Here is a 19,866-nt window from a genome sequence, read left to right as displayed (position 1 = left end):
TAATTTTTTTTCTTCCTGATGTGTTTTCATTGCTGTAAGCATTTGACCCCACACTTTTCTATCTCTGGGTGAACAGAGCTTTAAAGCTGATTTTTCAGTGGGAAATTTGCTTGTTATAGTCTTTAGTTTTCAAGGGTTAAACATTTTCATGCCTGAAAATGGTGACTATCTCTATGATTGCGGTAACTAGGAAATCAAAGTGACATCTTTCCAATCAATAGTTTTATTATTATGTTTTAAATTTACAGGCATCTTTGGCCTAAAATCAGCATGCTATATTTAGTCACCATCACCAAGAGACATCTGCCCAATGAGGCAACAGTGCTTTTCATAAGAGAGACGTCATCTATTTATTTCGGCAGCTAAGCACCTTCTGGCACAACAAACAGCTACCTTTGGAAACAAAGATGAAATTTCGGGTGCCTTAACAGATATGGGTTGTCTAAAATTAAAGACGGTGTTAATTAACTGGAACACAGAATTAGAACCTATAGTTCAGAAAATATGCAAGGAAAAGAATGTTTGTCAGAAACTTTAGCACTGGGGAACTAAGCTGGCTGTTTCAAGGACACTAAATTGATTATAAGAATTACATAACATTGTTAAATCTCAATAAACAAAGCCTGCCAGGTTGAGCCTGAATTACATCACTTGTTTGCTCAAAGAGCTTTGTTTAAAGTAAACTTCCTTTGACTGATAACAAATTATGAATAAACTTAGTGAAGAAATACTATCTGTGCATGGGAGACTGAAATTGACCATAGCCTCATTTATATGTAGCTAGAATTTTTTTCTGTCAAATGCACCTTAATTCAAAGAAAGAAATTGTTGTTAGCATCCTTGATTGAGTTGCTTAGAGTGTTAAAAATTTTATTATCAGGAGCTGGTAGAATTGGGTTCATGTGCTGGTGCTGCTCCTGGAGAACCACATTGAGGGGAAAGGGCAAAGTCTCAGAGTCTGGAGATGTGGGTTTTCATCCCAGATCCATCACTAATTCCCTGGATGATTTTAACCAAGTCTCCTAGCCTGATCTGGCCCATAAGGACAGTGACCATTCCTGCATCCTTCATGGAGACCATGATTGCAGAACTCTTTGAAAGTATAAGACATGACATAAAAGGAAAAGTGGGAGCAGCAATAGAGCATGGATGGGGTCAGGAGCCCAAAGTTTATGGAATCAAAACTAGACTCCACTAGAAGCTCTGCTATGACCAGGTATGTTGTAGTCCTGGGCAGAGTACTTAATTTCTGTTCTTTAGAAAGAAAGTAATTGTCATATGAGATCATGTGTGCGAACTGGTTCACCTAGGTGTATAAGCAGCCAAGAATGATTATGACTTAAACGTAAAGATGGACCCAAGGCAAGCAGGCCTGGGATGGCCTCTCTGCTCCAAGGGGTCATTCAGCAACCCAAGGCCCCTCTTATTGTTTCGCCATCCCTAGGCTGTTGTTTTCATTTCAATCAGCAAAGATGTTTGATAGTACTTCCAAATTCTAAGCAGCAGGGTGAATGAAGACAAGGTGAGGGGAATCAGGACACAGCCCTTTTGTTAAGGATGCAATTGGTAAGTTGCTCATGACACTTCTTTTTATATTTCGTTGGTTGGACTTTTTCAGAGATAGAAGGAGCCTTCAAAGTACGGACCAAACTCTCATTTGATGGTGAAAGTTGCTGTGTATCAGAAAGGGAAAGAAATGTAACCAAGGTTATGCTGTTTCTAATGTAGAGGTGAATAGAATGATTTGCAAAGGGCCAGGAGGGAGGCCACTCTCTAATCATACTGCTACAATGGTCTGTGCTGGCTTGGTCTTCTCCTGATGAACAGGGAAGTTTATTCACCAATTCTATTGACAGGTCACGGTTGGTAGGCCCAGCCTTCCGAAGAGACCTAGTGGTAGTACTCAAAGTGACAGAAGTCTCTCTTCTTGGTTTTTCTTTCTTTTCTCCCTAATAACTCTTAATTAGGGCTCTGTTGGTTTCATACAAGAGAAACACAACTCTAACTCAATGGGAGAAAAGAAAATATATTGGCTCATGTAACTAGATTCATAAACGGGCCAGTGTTGGGCCCAGCTAGAAATGGGGATATAGTTACTGCTTCTAATTTGGACTTGAGGATTCTCTGGAGAGTGGCCATACACTAAGATTGCCACTATCTTGGAGGGCTGGGAGGAGAGTAAGTTCTCAGGGTGTCAGCCAGGTGATGCAGAAGGGGGTGAACAAAGCACAGGAGGTGACAGAAGCTGACTTTATTACTGACAGGTCCCAGAGAGAACAGGATGGCATGCCCCTCTGTGCCAGTGGGAAGGAGAGGCCATCTAGGACACACATGTCAATTGCTGCTGGGAAGCAAGAAAGATAGAGCTGTAGGCCAAAGCCTTCACTGGGGTCCAGCTCACTGCCTCAGCCATTTTCCCTGCAGAGCTCTAATGGGGAGGGTGTCCAAGGCAAGCAAGCATTCCAGGCCGTCACTGTGGTGCCTCTGCACAGTGCATGCAAGTGTGAGGTGGTTGGGGGTTGTGAGACGAGGAGATGTGGAGACAGGGTTGAGGCCAAAAGTGGGGCTTGAAGATGAGGGGCAGATGTCAAAGTGGACAACCCTTGAATAGAAAGAAGTTAACTAGAAGGGCTGACGACCACAGGCAGGATCCAACCTCAGCTGGCTTCTCTGTGCCACCGCATGTAAACTGTGGCTAATTTCAATCTCATTTACATTATGGTTTTAAAATTTCTTCATCCTTACAATCTCCATGATAGTCCCAAAACAACCATATCAAGTGTGAAAATGGGAGGGAACCCAATTCTCAGAATTACCACTCAAGGCCTTGAGTATTCCTCCTCTCAATTACCAAGACCACCAAAGCTCTAGCAGCACTTCCTCTCCGTGAAGCCACCCTCCCAGCCTTCCTGCTCTCTTTCCTGAGACTATGCTGTTGATTTCAGCAAAGCTTTTGCTTGCTTGGCTTGTGTGGTGCATCCTAAAATTCTTTTCTGCTACGAACACCAAAAACCTCCACTCTGAAGACAGTGTCAAGATGAGTCAAGTAGAGTGTAGCCCCATGGGGAGATGGTCACAGGAGGGTGGTTGTATAGGGATGATGTGTGGGTGGTCACAGGAGGGTGGTTGTATAGGGATGATGTGTGGGTGGTCACAGGAGGGTGGTTGTATAGGGATGATGTGTGGGTGGAACACATTGTGGGAATAGATGAACTGGAAAATTTGCTAAGGGTGATTAGGTCCCACTTCTGGTATGAGAAAATTAAACTTGTATTCAAAATGAATGTCAAGGTAGTATAAAATCATAAGAATTTCCCACAAGTGGCTCAAATCACAGCATCAGGAATCTATTTCCATCTCTGCTTCACTGAATTAGTTTCATTTACTATCAGTTTGTTGTCTTGGTGGCAAAATTGCTACTGGAAGGCCCAATGGAAAGAGACTTTCTCTTTTGGTAGTTCTCATAATTTGCCCAGAATTGAGCTGATGCCAATGTGACTGGGTCCCATGCCCATCATTATGGTCAGAAGAGTGGACCCCGACGACTGGGTGCTGACTTGTGTGCTCAGCTGCAGAGTAGGAGAGTGTGAGGTCAGCTCCTGATGAGTTACATGAGTAAGAGTGGGAGGGCTGATGTCCCAGAGAAAATAGGGATGCTGGAGGCAAGAAAGGAGTATAAATGCTATGTATAACAAACAAACAAAAAGGTGTCCACAGCTGCTTCTCAATTCTCTCCTGTTACACTTCTTTCCTCTCTCTTTCTTCCTCTTCCCTACATTATTTCTCTCTCTCCCCCTCCTCTCTCTCTCTCTTTCTCTCTCTCTCTCTCTCTCTCTCTGTCTCTATCTCCTTTCTCTCTCTTCTCTCCTCCTTCACATCACTGTGATAACTACTGTGTAAGGCACAGAGATGAACCTCTTGTGGTCCCTAACTTCAGGCAGCTCTCAATTCAGGAAGGAGAAAAACAATTGAATAATAAACTATAATAAAATGTAATCTGTTTTGGAAATATGTGCATACATGTACGGATGACTAATGGAAAGAATGAATGCATGAAATGGTATAATAGCAAAATGTGCAAAATACTCTTAGCGAACAGGAAAAAGAGGGATTAATTTCACTTGGATTGGATAAAAACTCTGGGGAATTTTCAAAATGGAGACAATCTGACTTTAAAGAATAAAAAGTAAATTGTAACATTTCCCCCCCAAAAGAGAATTCCATCCATGCAACCACAGTTAAGGCTGCTCTGTCGCTGCATGCCAATCTCCACATCTTCTCATAAAATGTGAAAAAAAAATCCCATGACCAGAATTTAGAAAATCTGAATTGACACAGCATGTCACTAAATGTAACCTTGTGTAAGTCATTTGTCCACTCTTGTCATCAGTTTTTATCATTTGTAAAATAAGCAGATGGGACTATTTCTGAGGCTCCTTCCAGCTCTAAAAACAAGGACTTTCCATCTTGAAGGTCAAAGATGATGGGTTGCAGAGGGAACGGAGGAGTCTCGGATGCTGAGATTCTAGTTCAATGTGCACTGTTGCTTTGGAAAGTTGGGAGTATGTGTGTGGGAGCCACCGGTTTACCAGACATGTGAATCAGCTAGTTTGATACTATGGCTACCAAAAAAAACAGGCAACAAGACTTCTCTGAGCTGAACCATGTCTAAAGCCATCCTGAATCTCCAGCCATGGCTGGAACTGACCAAGGGAAACAGGCAACAAGACTTCTCTCAGTGAACCCAGGTCTAAAGCCATCCTGAAACTCCAGCAATGGCTGGAACTGACATCCGTTGCAGAGGTAACAGGAAACTTCTGCGACCAGATGGCTCTGTTTTCTGGGTCCCACCATTGAAGATCAATCTCAGTTAAGTTCTCATTGTGGTCTTCTCCTCAAGAGTTAAATTTTGCTTTCTCACAGCTGAGACATCACACTTGGCAACTGATGAGATGCAGGTAGGTACACCAAAATAGACACACATATTTAAATTATCTCTGGGTTCTGTTTTCACCTCTTAATTTAGTAAATAGGAGGCAAATGAACCCTATACCACCTCCTGGTGTTGTAATCTCATATTCAAAAGTCCTGGTGTGAAAGCCACGTGACCCATTAAGCCCTGACTTTCTAACCACAACAGTTACTCCCTTGGCCTAATGATTACCATTTGTTACTGGCGCACAGTCCCAGCGGATGGGTAAGTTTTAGCATACAGGGAGAAATGGACTTGAAACCAGGATGGAGTGGGAGTTCACAGATGCCCACACAGCATTCCTGAAAACAAGGGCTGCTATTTCCCTGGGGACGCTATTAGCCTCATTTTTAAACACAAGGAAACAGGTTCAGAGAAGTAAAATGACTTGCTGCATCTCACACCTGGGAGGTGGCTATGTAAATTTCAGAGTTAGGGGCCAAAGCAGGTTTTTATTTGTGTCATGTTCTTTCCGTTGTTCTTGGTCAGAATGATTTTCAAAAACAAAATTAACATGCGTGCCAATATGGCTCACATGAAAAAGATGGAGCATACCAAGAACGGGAATGAGTGGAACATGCACGCACTGCTGGTGGGAGTACCAGCGACACAGTATCTTCAAAAACTGGTGCGGGCAGTGCCTGTAGCTCAGTGGGTAGGGCGCCAGCCACATACAACAAGGCTGGTGGGTTTGAACCCAGCCCGGGCCAGCTAAACAACAATGGCAACTGCAACAGAAAAATAGCCACGCGTTGTGGTGGGCACTTGTGGTCCCAGCTGCTTGGGAGGCTGAGACAGGAAAATCTCTTAAGCCCAGGAGTTTGAGGTTGCTGTGAGCTGTGATACCACTGCACTCAACCCAGGCAATAGCTTGAGGTTCTGTCTCAAAAAACAAACAAAAACAAAAAACTGGTGTTGTTGACTCAAACCACATATATGGGCACTGCATGAACCACCCATTCCGTTGGGGCATCTGTACGTTCACCCAAAGAAATGTGCACGAGGGTCTGTGGCATTAGTTACAGCATCTTTAAACTGAGACCAGCCAAATTCTCATCAGCAGTGGGGATGTTATACGTATGACAGTGTGACATAGCCACACTTCTTTAGCATTGAGCCAAAGAAGCTACACACAAAAAGAGTGCCTGGTGAAAGTGAAAGGTAATATTTACACAGATTCCAATAGGTGAAACTGAGCTGTGGTGTTAGGAGTCAGAACAGGAGTGATCCTCAGGGAGGGGGTGTGAGAAGCTGGAAGGGGATGTGAGAGGGCGCTTTGGGGAGGCTGGTGACTTGCTCTGAGTCTGGTTATGCGACTGTGATTGCTTTGTGAAAATTCACAGAACTGTATGCTCTTATGACCTTTGTGCCCTTCTGTGAATAAAATCTGCAAAAGTGAAAAATAAAATAGATCCTCAAAGTTAAAAAAATAAGCTGTCTGAAGATCATTCAGGAAGATTTGTAAATTATAACAATGGTATAGGCCCTTCATCATGGGCTGCCTAAGACTCTGGCATTTCTACACGTTAATTAATTAATTAATTTAATTTATTTAATTCTTTTATATATCACAAAGTAGATAACAACTGCTGCCTCCTTCTTGGAAGGGAAACAATATTGCAAAGCTTAATTACCTCATTCCTGAGCCTACACATCCCAGACCCAGAGCGCTGTTCAAATGGAAGCGTCCCACCTCCAGGGCACACGTGTTCACCATCCTGTGACACTGCTTCTCACACGCCCCACCTCCAGGGCGCACGTGTTCACCATCCTGTGACACTGCTTCTCACACGCCCCACCTCCAGGGCGCACGTGTTCACCATCCTGTGACACTGCTTCTCACATACCCCACCTCCAGGGCGCACGTGTTCACCATCCTGTGACACTGCTTCTCACATACCCCAAGGCCCTGGGACACCCACGAGCATGTTGATTTGCAGTTTATTCCCTTGGAAACCTAAGCAATCGGGACACATTCCCTAAAATTACTTCTGGTGGACAATACAATGTTTAAATCAAAATCTAATGTTCACTGAGATGGAGAAAGCCCGTTTATAAAAATTTAAGGAACCAGGGAGAAAATCACAAGGGCTGAATTTTCTGCTTGCGGAGCAAAGGCTCCTGCTGGACGGATCCCTGTGTGGCGGCAGGGAAGGTGGGGACCGATGCTGCTGTCGTTTTCAGGAAGTCAGAAGGCTCTTAACACCTGCACAGCACTCCTGATGTGTTGGAAGACAGCGGCACCAGAGGAAGGGAGGGTGTGTGTCTCATGTGCATGATCTGTTTTGTCACTGGAGGGAATTTAGAGGCTCTTTTCGGTGAGAATGGAAGCCCACTTTCTCTCCTTGTTGCTTGTGTTATTTGGGATGGTTTAAATAGAAAAGGGGGGAAAGCAGAGATGGAATGTGTTCACTGAAGGGAACAGAGCTACCGGTAGGCACTGGGTGGGAGCTGGGGAGTGTCAGGAGAGGAGAGGCGGAAGACACTTGCTTGGTTTGCGCGCGCGCGCTCTCTTTCTCTCTCATTCATTACTAGAGTTCTGCCCTCGGGTCTTTGCTTCTTTCTGCAAGCCTTCACCGTCAGTGTCTCACAGCCTCCAGACCACGCCTGTATCCTTCATTTCTAAACCAGAGGTCTCTTGGCTGAAGGGCACAGTAGTGGGCCTCGTGGCGGCTGGCTGGACCTCAGAAGACAGAGCTCAGAGACAGCCTGTGTGGGGGTGAAGCTCAGTGAACAGCCCCTTGCTGCTTCCCTGAGTGGGGGCACAGGCAGAGAAGGAGGGCTGGTGGGGGACCCCACTGAGATGCTCGTTACAATTTACCTACCAAACGCTGGGTCAAACGGGGGGTGCGTGGAGTTTTGCTGTGGAGAGGTTGCTGTAACTCTGGGGATCACTTTGGAAGGCTTATCCTTTTAGCAACTGACGCCCTGCGGGAACTCTGCCTTGCACTCCTGTGCGGGAGCCTTGGGCCTCTTCTCTTCCTCCCTTCTTTTCTTCTTTAAATCCTGCTTCCCTTCCTTCCTTTACTCCTTCATCCAGCAGATACCTGTCAAGTTTGGAAGGGAAGACCCTAATCCGAAATCATCCAGATTATGTTTATCTCTGAGCACGTCTGGCGCCACAGCACAGTGGCTGACCTCCGTGTGTTTGTCGGCGTAACTTTTGAGAAGGACATAGAAGTGGTCCAGTTAGTTACTGCTGCACATCAAAACTTCCCCAAAGCTCCTGGCATCTGCAAAGCACCACTGCAATGGGCTTGTGAGTCTGTGTGTGAGGAATTTGAAAGCCCGCAGAAAAGCTTCTTGTCCTCTCAGCCGTGTCCGTGCTCCACAACATCCGGGAAACGGATGCCTGGCCTTGCTGGAACGGCTGAACTGGGGTTGTATGTCGAGAGCCTCGAGCTTTCCTATGTGCCATCTGCGGAAACTGAGTGTGCAACAGGACCACTGTACTCGGATGCCCGGTGCCTGAGCTGAAACAGCTGCAACCTGCTGGGGGCTGCCTGGCATCTCTTACCCTCCATACAACCACAGGGCCTTCCTCACAATGTGCTGGCTGCAGGTGCTGCCCAGAGACTCCTGCCAGGCCCTGAGGAAGCAGAAGCCACAGGAGCGCTGGTGAGTGGGCCAAGCTGGGGTGGTGTTCCATGCCCCAGATGGCAAAGCAGCAGAGAAGTGGAGTGATTGTTTCCCCTTCTGCATGAATTCACAGTCACACCATGGGGCTCTGGCCCAGAAGGGCTGCGAGTGACAGTCTAACCTTCAGAATGCTGGAGATAAAATGCTTGGCGCAACCACACCAAGGCCCCTCCCCTCTGTCAGCCCAAGTGGCAGGATAAACAACACAGGCTGCATGCACATCTCACGGTGACCGGTGACCGTAGCTAATGGTCTGATTACGGAGCACAAATCCCCTCAGGGGATTCCCAGCCGCGAACTGAGGATCCTCTCGAGGGGCCCGGAGCTTCCCTATAAGTGGCTGAAGCAGAACCCGTGGAAGATGGCTGTTCAATCTTTCGTGAGCCCATTTGTACAGCCCGGGTTGTGAAGACATGGATTACATTTTATAACATTTTTAGTTCAAGTTTTATACTTAATGACCTTACCCTTGGGGGTTTAGCATCTAATTGGAGAATAAAAATAATATATATAAAATAATGGCAAAAGACAGCATAAGAACTGTCACCAGGGAGCCCTGAATAAATGGCTCACACATTAAGTTTTATAGGAATAACCTGCAAGAAAAAAGGCATTTTGAGAGCTGGAGGCACAATGGGCCTCCTGGAAGAGGTGAATAGCTTGTCAACCATCCCTCTGGACGTTCAAGTCCATTCTGAGAGTGTTTGCAGAAGTCTACACTAAGTTTACCACTGGGGATAAGAATCGTTCAGTGTGGCTGAGGGAGGACTGGGTGAAAGATCAAACTGTAAGTTTACGGGGCACTCACCAGTATCCCCAGAAAGGCAGAAACCTCAAAATGCCTTGACCCTCAGAACACTCATTTCTTCTCCAATGTCAGGGAGTTTCACACTTGGGAGTACCGGAACCTCTGCCCGACAGATGCTGTGACATCCTCTCCCGTACAGACTGATTCCTCTCCTGAGATGATGGTGTTACGGCTGTTGGAGAGGAAAGGCTAAATTTTGCTTCAGGGGAAAGCAGGGACCCAACTTCCACTCTCCAACACACATCATGTAAGGAGAAAGTCCATTTCCACATCACTCAGCACTGGATGAACTGGTGCCAACTGATGCAAACCCAGAGCGCACTCGGAAGTGGCCCTTGGCTCTCCCCTTCCAACAAGAACACGTAATGGGCGGGAGCTCTTCACGCCTCGCCACACCAGGTAAGAGAGAGCCACTGCCTGGATGTCCTAGAGCAGGGCCCTTTCTTTTCTGTGCCATTACCGACAATAAGCGCTTTCTGCATGCCACGTAAACGCTAATAAACCAAGATGCAAACTTCATCCAATGGAACATGGTAAACACTCGGCAAAGTTTAATTTATATTATTTTGTTTTCTGTAGAAAGACCCAAGGCAACACTTGGCGTGTAGTGGGTAACGGCAAATGTTAGTTCTCTTTCTTTTCTCCCAGGACATTCTCATGATCTCCTACAGCCTCTCAGGTGCTGTACTTCCCATGTCACCATATGTCTTGGGAGCATCGTGTAAACAAATCCCACATTTGGGCAAATCCTTTCCAGCCACACTAAAAGAAATGTCTGATCAGCAAGATACAGAGGGAGGCGACCAGCTCAGGAATTTAGATTCCTGTGTAGGAATCTAAACCCCATGTGGAGCTTTCTACTCCCTGCGTGCTCTAACACTGCAGTCCCCAACCCCTGGGCCAGTGGTGCATGGGCCAGTTCTGGTCCAGTTTGTGGCCTCATAGGAACCAGGCACACAGCAGGAGGTGAGGGGCAGGTGAGCTAATGAAGCTTCCTCTGTGCTTACAGTCGCTCCCCCTGCTCCTGTCACCACCGAACTCCACCTCCTCTACACATAATCCCCTGCATTAGATTCTCACGGGCAGCAAACCCTTCTGTGAACTGCGCGTGTGAGGGATCTAGGCACGTGCTCCTCATGAGAAGCTGGTGCCTGGTGACAGAGGTGGAGATGTATTGCACTGGAATCATCACAACCATCGCCCACCGCCCTACCCACCATCCATGGAAAAATCATCTTCTGTGGAACTGGTCCCTGGTGACAGAAAGGTTGGGGACCCTGCTGTAATATAAATTGCAGACTTTGCCGATCCAGCTCTGAGAGCACAGACCCAACAGCGGTGGAGCTGGGGCTGCTTATCTTCTCTTGCCTCTGCGGCCACAGAAGACAGCACTCTCTAGAACGCACCCTACCCAGTGGTTTTCACCCTTCCTAATGCCGCGACCCTTTAAAACAGTTCCTGTGGGTTACGACCCGCAGGTTGAGAACCGCTTGTAGATCCTACAGGAACCTACTACTAGTAAAACGTGGCTCTCCCGTCAGACTGCAGGTGTCCCCCTCAGAGCCAGCAAAGAGGTGCAGTGAGGCTCAAAGTTGTGGGAGAGGCTAAAGCACAAGGAAATGGCAAATAAGGGGGTGGTGCCTGTGGCTCAGAGGAGTAGGGCACCGGCCCCTTATGCTGGAGGTGGTGGGTTCAACCCCTCACCTACCCTGAAAAAAAGAAATGGCAAGTATGTTCCTCTCCCTGTTACAGGGTCAGGTTAAAAAAAAGTCATTTCTTATTGCTGCCAACATTCACATGGTGCGGGGAAAGCTGCCCCGGAGATGTAGATATGAGACAATTGAGTTAAAGAGTTAAGTTTGACTTCTGACCCTGTAATTGTCACTCCCCTGTGAGTGGTCCCGGTGAGATCTGACCTGGGTCTCTGTTTTCTCATCTTTCTAATGAGTGCCTCCATGAGAGCTAAGATTTCACCTAGTTCTAAAAACGGAAGGTACCTGTGGTATCTGGAGTAAGGAGGAAAGAGTCCTCACCACTAATCAGGTGTAGGGCCTTAGATAAGTGATTTAGTGTCTCTGGGAATCCATTTCCTTAACTACGAAATGAGAAGGGGAAGCTTGATCCCCTCTGAGTTCCATGAGCTGGTGATGTGCAGCGGTGCAGAGTGGCTCTGGGCATCTTCTCTGAGCAGCACCTGTGAGCGCATGTGGTCAGATGTATCTGAAGGTTTGCCTGAGACAAACGAAGGCTTCGGTGCTCCGGCAGTGTGAAAACTGTTGTCTACTTGTTTTGCAGACAGACTGCTGGCCTCTGGCCATCTGACATCTGCCTTGCTTTACCCAGAAATTGCTTTCTTAGTTTTATCTTATTAGAAAAGTGAGGCAAGTTCAAAGGAAAAGAAAAACAAAAAGAAGAAATAACACCCACAATCTACTTCATCCCCCACAGTTACCCACAGATTAATTTTGTTTTATTTTCTCCAGACCTAGTTTCAATAACTCTAAGTAAGAACATTATTTGCCCAAATTATCCCTTAGTTTTTCAGCTTTATGACACAAACCTTTACTTTAATATTCAGGTAAAATAACTCATTTCCCTGTATTAGTTCTCTATTGTTTCATAGCAAATTGTCATAAATCCAGGAGCTGATAACAAAACAACACCCATTTATCAGCTCACAGCCGTGTGGGTCTGAATTCTAGCCACGGCATGACTGGGTCCTCTGCTCACTGTCTGACAAGGTGGAAATTATGCCGTCAGGAGTCTGCATCCCATTCTGGAGGCTCTGAGGATAGCTCCACTCCCAAGCTCATCCAGATTGTTGGCTGAATTCATTTCTTTGCAACCGTAAAACTGAGGTCTCTGTTTCCCTTCTAGCTGGCGACCAAAGTCTTCTTTCTGTTCTCAGAGGCCACCACCGTGTTCAGGCCAGGAAAAGCACGGTGAGTTCTCTCCATGCCCCACTACCCCTCTGAAGGACTTGTCTGATCAGGGGAGTCCACATAATTTATCTTCTGATTAGCTTGACGTCCACTGACTAGTAATCAAATCATGGGAGCTCTATCCAATTCTATTCACTGCTCCTCCCCATTCCCAAGGGGAAGCAGTGTATACAAGCTATGGAGGCTGCTTAGAACTCTTCATGCCAAATACACCCTACTCGGTATCACTATAATAAAGTCACTACTCTTGTAAATATTTCACTAGCAAGTAATCTCCTAACAGTGTTCAATATATGGCTGCACTCAATAAACAAGTGTTAAGTAAATCAAAGTGCTCCTGAATTTAATGAACAGACCCCTCCCAGTTGTTACTTCAATGGTGTCCCCTTCCTGGTCACCTCTGGCCGTATCTTCACTGCTTTCCAGGCCTCCATGCCTGTCTCTGCCGCTCTGACCCCACAGACCCCACCCAGCCTTCCACAGCAGCTCTGGTGGAACTGATGCTTTGACACAGTAACTCTGTGACAGGGAAGAGCCAATGGGGTGATTGTAAAACAGGAAATCCCAGGCATCACTGCTGCCAGTTGAAGTCACATCCCATCACAAGTCTCTACCGGTAATCTCTCACCTTTGACTGGAGCTCAAAAAACTTCTGTGTAGGGCCAGACAGTAAATAAGGGATCGGACAATTAAGTTCACAACCTTGTCCCAGAGAAAGAGCTACATACCTCATTGCAATTTTGGAACTCTTTTTCTGGAATGGTCATCAAAGCTGTCATGGTATGAGGTATGAAAATTAAGTTTGAGAACTCTTCCTAAGAAAAGTGCTTTCAAGGGTGGACTAGACCCTGGCACTGATGCATACTCCTCAAGGGGAAAACTTCCAAGGTAACTGTAGTAATATTCAGAAATGCAGTAGGTAGCACTTTTTCTTGGCTGAGTTCGCAAATTTAATTGTCTGACCTTGTATGTTAGATTTTTCAGGCCCTGATGTCTCTGTTGCAGTGATTTAGTGTTGAAGTTGTAATGCAAAAACAGTCATATGTGGTATATAAACAAATGAATGTGACTATGTCTTAATTAAAATTTATTTACAAAATCATGCAGTGGCCAGAATTAGCCTTTGGGTCATTGCTTAATTGCATCTGGCTACTTTGAGTCTGTGACCCACTCTCTCAGCACTGAGTCTCCCTCTGTTCCTTTATCCCTCCAGGAAACTTCTATCCCAGGTAAGGAGAGGAAAGAAAAATTATCAAAACATCCAAATAATCTATATATTAAAAATAAAAAAAGCCAGGGAGGTGCCTGTGGCTCAAAGGAGTAGGACGCTAACCCCATACACTGGAGGTGGTGGGTTCAAATCCAGCCCCGGCCAAAACAAACAAACAAACAAACCCAAACCCCACTCATTCACATTAACATGGAAAGCAGTTTTAGCTTTTCATTGTCCTGAGCTATGTCATTATGAATTTTGCGTTTGCCTGGAAAAGCTCATTTGAGGGGTGAATGTTTGCTTGCTTGTTCCTTCCTAGAGAGGAACTCTTAAAAATTCCAAAGACCCAAAAGAAAAATTGAAATTGTAGTTACTCTTGTTGCTTTAGATTCTGCAGGTATAGATGGAGTTCTCATGCACTGTCTGAGGTCAAGTCCACCTGCCTCCCTTCCTACCAGCCCCGCTGTCATGGAGGTTAAGGTGCTGGGAGCAGACACAGAGGAGCTATCCCCACTTTCCTAAGCCAATACTGAAGGTCCTTGTTTTCTTTCTTTTTTTTTTTTTTCTTCCTGTTATAATAGGAACTTCACAGTTCAATGGGTTTTGTACAGTATTTGGCAGAAAATGTAGTTAGAGCTGCAATTTGCTGTAATAATAATAGCTACCATTTATTGGGAGCTTACTACATGCCAGGCACTTTGCCAAGTGTTTTATATGTGTTATCTCATTTAATTCTCACAATTTTATGAGGCAGGCACTATTCCTTTTCCATTCCATGTCCAGGAAACTGTGGTGTCAAGAGGTTAATCAGCTTCCCTAGGTTCACAGAGCCAGGAAGTGGTAGATCAGTTTTGAGTGCAGATCTCTTATTCCAAAACAAGATCTCCTGAACACAACCAAAGAGTCCTTGCACTGGGGAGACTGAGTCCTTCTGGGTGCACTGTCTTTGCACACTCCTTCTGCCATCAAGGTGATGGAAGGTCATGGTCTACCATACAAAGGGCACCAAAGAGAGTCTTGACATTCTCTTAAGACCAAGACCACTTAATAAAGTACTTCTATTGATTGTTCCTAGTAAATAAGTTCAAGACCAGCTAGAGGGTTTAATTTCAGACAGGACAATGTATTGTAAGGAAGGAAATGCCACAGAGTTAACTTAATAAAGCATCTTCTCTTAGGGGATCAGGGACATCAAAACATAACACTGAAATTGAATGTCTGCACATGAGTCAGAATTGACATCACCCCCATCTCATTTTATGCTTTATGCAACATGGTGGTGGCAATGAGTAAACACTTCCCAAGTATCACTAAGCATTCTATTTACATTTATTTACCATTTTAATTCTCATAATAATCTTCTGCATTATTCAGGCCAGCCTGCAGTAGCAGGTGACTCTAAAATCTCAGAGATTTGCAATAGCAAAGCTTTATTTCCTGCTCATGCTCTCATCTGTTACCGTCAGCTAGGAGCTCCACTACTCTGAGACCAGGAAGGCAGAACCTTCTGGAATGTTTTATCTGGAACATTTCTGGTCAGTATCTAAAAAATGGTTGGCTGGCATTGCAGAGGAGAAAGAGCTCTGGGGCATCTTACCCCGCCGATTAAATGCTCACGCTTAGAATTGTCACATGCTGCAAACTCATCCACCAGAGTCACGTGCTAAAGGAAAAGAAAAATATTTGCTTCTAGGCAAATGTCATTATTACCCCACCTTTTACAAAAGAGAAAAGAGGGACTAAGGAGTTTAGCCAAGGTTATACAGCTAGATAAGTGGATGAGCCAAAAATGGTTGAGCCTTTTTTTACTTTCAAAGTTTTATGGAAAAGCAAATGTGCACACGAACCTGGGGATACACACCAACAACCAGGGATGGTCCCAGAGCCCACCATGGCTTAGAACAGATCTTGTACAAGATTCAGAGTAAGGGGGGCTCCTCTTACCAAAGCGGCCCTCTTTACACTGGAGGACACAGTGAACGCACAGCCTCCTGCCATGGAACTGGACACTGGTTTATTTTTAAGATCTGACTTTCTGAGTTGATCCCTTCCCCTCTCTGATAGAGACAGAAGCACAAACACATTACTACAGTACAAAATAGATTAAGGTGCAATTATAGCTTAAATAACTGTATTGTAGGTAATATAGCTCAAAAGAATTGTATGAATAATTTTAATAGTGAGGTGAAAGATTTAAAAACAAACAAAGCAAGCCCTGGGAGGAGATGTGGCTTGAGTTGAGTATTGAGAGATGGAAAGGGCATGCCAGGTAAAGAGCAGAGCAGTAAGGCACGGAGATGGACAGCATAAGGTAAACTGGGACATCGAGGCAGTGCGGCTGCAGGGAGGGGAAACTTGAGACTAAAAGGTAAAAAATGCAGCAAGAGAGGAGGTAAAAATTAGACCGGCAGAAAATGACAGGCCTTACTCTCTTAGCCATAAGGAGATGTGAACAGGGTATTATTCCAGAATAACTCATACCCACAGCTACAAAAAGCACTGAAGCACAAACCCACTCAATAATGACTCAAAAGCCTCATGTTTTGTAGAATTGTAGCATTTCTAGAGAGTGCATGGCACATTATAGGTGTTTAATAAATATTGATTGCACATTGAATGACTTCCAGGAGACTTGTGTATGAGTTTTAGAGTTGACCCTGAGGACAAAACAAGAACCACTAGAAATCCAAGCACGAAGGGAAACTGCAAAGAATTTTCTAGATTGCAATTGTCACTGAGGATCCAGAACACCAACTGGCTGGCAAACAGCCAAAACAAAAAGGAAGACAAAACTCCAGCGCCAACTGTGTGGTCAAGGTTTAACTAGTCTTGCGGGGACTGAGCCTGCCATATGGAACTGTTTTTATTTGCTGTGGGTAATTTTCTGTGGAAGAGCATCCTTCTAACCTGGCATAATGAAGCTGATTATTCGTGCTTAGAATCACCAGCAAGGGGAAAAAGAAAAAGAGAGAAATTCAGCCATAAAACACTTGAGCTAAGCTACATCTTGGCTTGATTTCCTCAGCACAGACTCCCCTGGATAGATCACCAAGAAGTTGGCAAAGGCTGCATTGTTAAGAACATTGACCAAGAGTTCAAAACAACTGGGATTTCTTATCCCCAAATACACAGACTCTAAGTGAGAAGAGAGGGGGAAATTCCAGAGAGAATTCTGCTCTGGGGACCCTACGGATCTCTAACCCTAAGGACAGACATAAAAGCTGGTGGATAGTTTCCTGGGAGTGGACCATTCTTTCCACTTCATGTCCTAATGAATTCCAACTCCCTAAGAAGAAACTTAAAAGATCTAAACACCAGATGGATGATGCTTAGGGAAGAAAAGTGATTCATTAATGAAGATCTTGAACTTATAAGGTTAGACTGATGATCTTGGACCACACCCTAAAGAAAATACTAAACCTTGCTTGAATTTTTAGAATGATCACTAGGCAGCTGAGTGGAGGACAGATGAACGGAGGAGGCGTTGGGCTGTGGTGGGAATGGTGCCCACGCTTGTTTGTAGTAGACCAGGTGAGAAGGGCTGATGACTTCACCTTCAACCCTAGTTACAGGATGATGGGGGAGGAGACCTGGATTACCTGACATCACTGGTGGAGTCCTAATGCCACATGACTAGTGTCCTTATGAGAAGGAGAGAACAGCCTGAGCCCAGGAGTTTGAGGCTGCAGCGAGCTGTGATGATACATACTACAGTACTCTAGGCCAGGCAACAGAGCAAGACCCTGTCTCAAAAACTTAAAACAAAAGAAAAAAAGAGAGAGAGAGAGTTTAGAACACAGACACACACAGAAGGTAGACTGTGTGTGTGAAGTCAGAGGGTGAAGACAGCCACTGCAAGCCCAGGAGAGAGGCTTTGGGGAAAAAAATAACCCTGCTGACACTTTGATCTCAGACTTCTCACCTAGAGAACTAAGAGAAAATAAAGCATTGTTGTTTAAGCCACCCACCTTGTGGGAATGTGTCGTGGCAGCCCCAGCTAACTAGTACAGTCCTTAGTAACCTGCTGATGGTCGTTTGAGGCACTGCCCGAGCAGTGCAGGAAACAACACTCAGGAAGTGAGGAGTGCCGAGTCTCTCCATGTCACTGGACTCTTTTGTTTTTCCTTTTTTTTATTTGTTTTTTATTAGATCATAATTGTGTACATTAGTTCTCTCATAGGATACAGTGTGTTACTTCTATATACAGTTTGGAAAACTCTCCTCCAAGTGGCTTACATAGCCATCGTGTCTTTCTCATAATTGTTGTGTTAAGACATTTATATTCAACCTTTAGACAAATTCACCTGTACCCAAATAGGATACATTATAGGCGTGATCCCCACAATATCATTCTCTTCACCCACCCTCCCCCTCCCCTCCCCCCTCCCCTTTCCCCGTAGTCTAGGGCTCCATTTGGTTTGTAACTTTCCTAAGACAGCTGACTATTAGTTTCATAATAGTGTTGAGTGCATTGGATACTTTTTCTTCCATTCTTGAGACACTTTGCTAAGGAGGACATTTTCCAGCTCCATCCATGTAAACATATACCACAATTTATTGATCCATTCATGGGTCGATGGGCATTTGGGCTTCTTCCATGACCCAGCGATTGTGAATTGGGCTACAGTGAACATTCTGGTACAGATATCTGTATTATAGTGTGATTTATGGTCTTCTTGGTATATACCTAACAGAGGAATTACAGGATCAAATGGTAGATCTATATTTAGATCTCTGAGTGTTCTCCATATGGTTTTCCAAAAGGGACGTATTAGTTTGCATTCCCACCAGCAGTGTAGTAGTGTTCCCTTTTCTCCGCAACCCCACCAGCATCTGTGATTTTGGGATTTTGTAATATGGGCTAATCTAACTGGCGTTAGATGATATCTCAGAGTGGTTTTGATTTGCATTTCTTTGATGATTAAGGATGGTGAGCATTTTTTCATATATCTGTAGGCCATGCGCCTGTCTTCTTCAGAGAAGTTTCTCTTTAAGTCTTTTGCCCACCCTGAGATGGGATCATTTGTTCTCTTCTTGCTACTATGCTTGAGTTCTCTGTGGATTATGGTTATAAGACCTTTGTCAGAAGCATAACCAGCAAACATCTTTTCCCATTCTGAGGGTTGTCTACTTACTTTTCTTACTGTGTTCTTGGTTGTGCAGAAGCTTTTTAATTTGAGGAGGTCCCAATAGTATATTTTTGATGTTGCTTCAATTGCCCAGGGGGTCCTCCTCTTAAAATTTTCGCCCAGGCCTATTTCTTCAAGAGTTTTCCCCACACTTTCTTCTAATGTTTTTATAGTTTCATGTCTTAAATTTAAGTCTTTAATCCAGTGAGAATCTATCTTAGTTAGTGGTGACAGGTGTGGGTCCAGTTTCAGTTTTCTGCATGTTGCCAGCCAGTTCATCCAGCACCATTTGTTGAATAGGGAATCTTTTCCCCATTCAATGTTTTTAATTGGCTTGTCAAAGATCATATAGTGGTAAGTAGCCGGGTTCAGCTCTTGGTTCTCTATTCTGTTCCATACATCTACCTCTCTGTTTTTGTGCCAGTAAACACAGAGGTACTGTCACTGGACTCTTATCTCTTAGGAACAAATCCAGTGTTTTTGGAATCTGCTGCTTTGCAAACTCCAGCAGGCCTGCAGCTCAGAGGAAGAACTGTGGACAGGGAGCTGCACTTTAGCCCCTAAATGCCACCAAGTTCTTTGCCTCTGGAGACCTTACCGTTTGGCTTCTTAGATGCAACTTCTGCTCAGTGAGGAGTGTTTTATCTGTTGTCAAGAGGGAAAAAAAGTTAGATGGAAGAGAGGATGGGGGGGGCAGAGAGGATAGTGAGAGAGTGAAAGGAAAGAGAAAAGGAGAAGAGCAAGTGAAAGAAGGAAATGAGCTTAGAGTGTGGAGTTTCTGAGCCTCAACACTACTGATCGAGGGCTCAGTGGCTCTGCACTGTGGGGGTTCCCGGGACATTGCAGGGGTTGCATCAGCACCCTGATCTCTACCCTGTGCTGTGGGGCTCTCTGGGCATTGTGGGGTGTGTCAGCTCCCTGGTCTCTGCCCTGTACTGTGGGGGTTCCCTGGTCTCTGCCCTGCACTGTGGGGGCTCCCTGGTCTCTACCCAGCACTGTGGGGGCTTCCTGATCTCTGCTCTGCACTGTGGGGGCTCCCTGGTCTCTGTCCTGTGCTGTGGGGACTCCCTGGTCTCTGTCCTGTGCTGTGGGGGCTCCCTGGTCTCTACCCAGCACTGTGGGGGCTCCCTGCTCTCTGCCCTGTACTATAGGGGCTCCCTAGT

The sequence above is a fragment of the Otolemur garnettii genome, unplaced genomic scaffold (genome assembly GCF_000181295.1).
Source record: "Otolemur garnettii isolate 467f Iridium unplaced genomic scaffold, OtoGar3 scaffold00189, whole genome shotgun sequence".
Lineage (NCBI taxonomy): Eukaryota > Metazoa > Chordata > Mammalia > Primates > Galagidae > Otolemur > Otolemur garnettii.
This window is presented reverse-complemented; position numbering follows the sequence as displayed.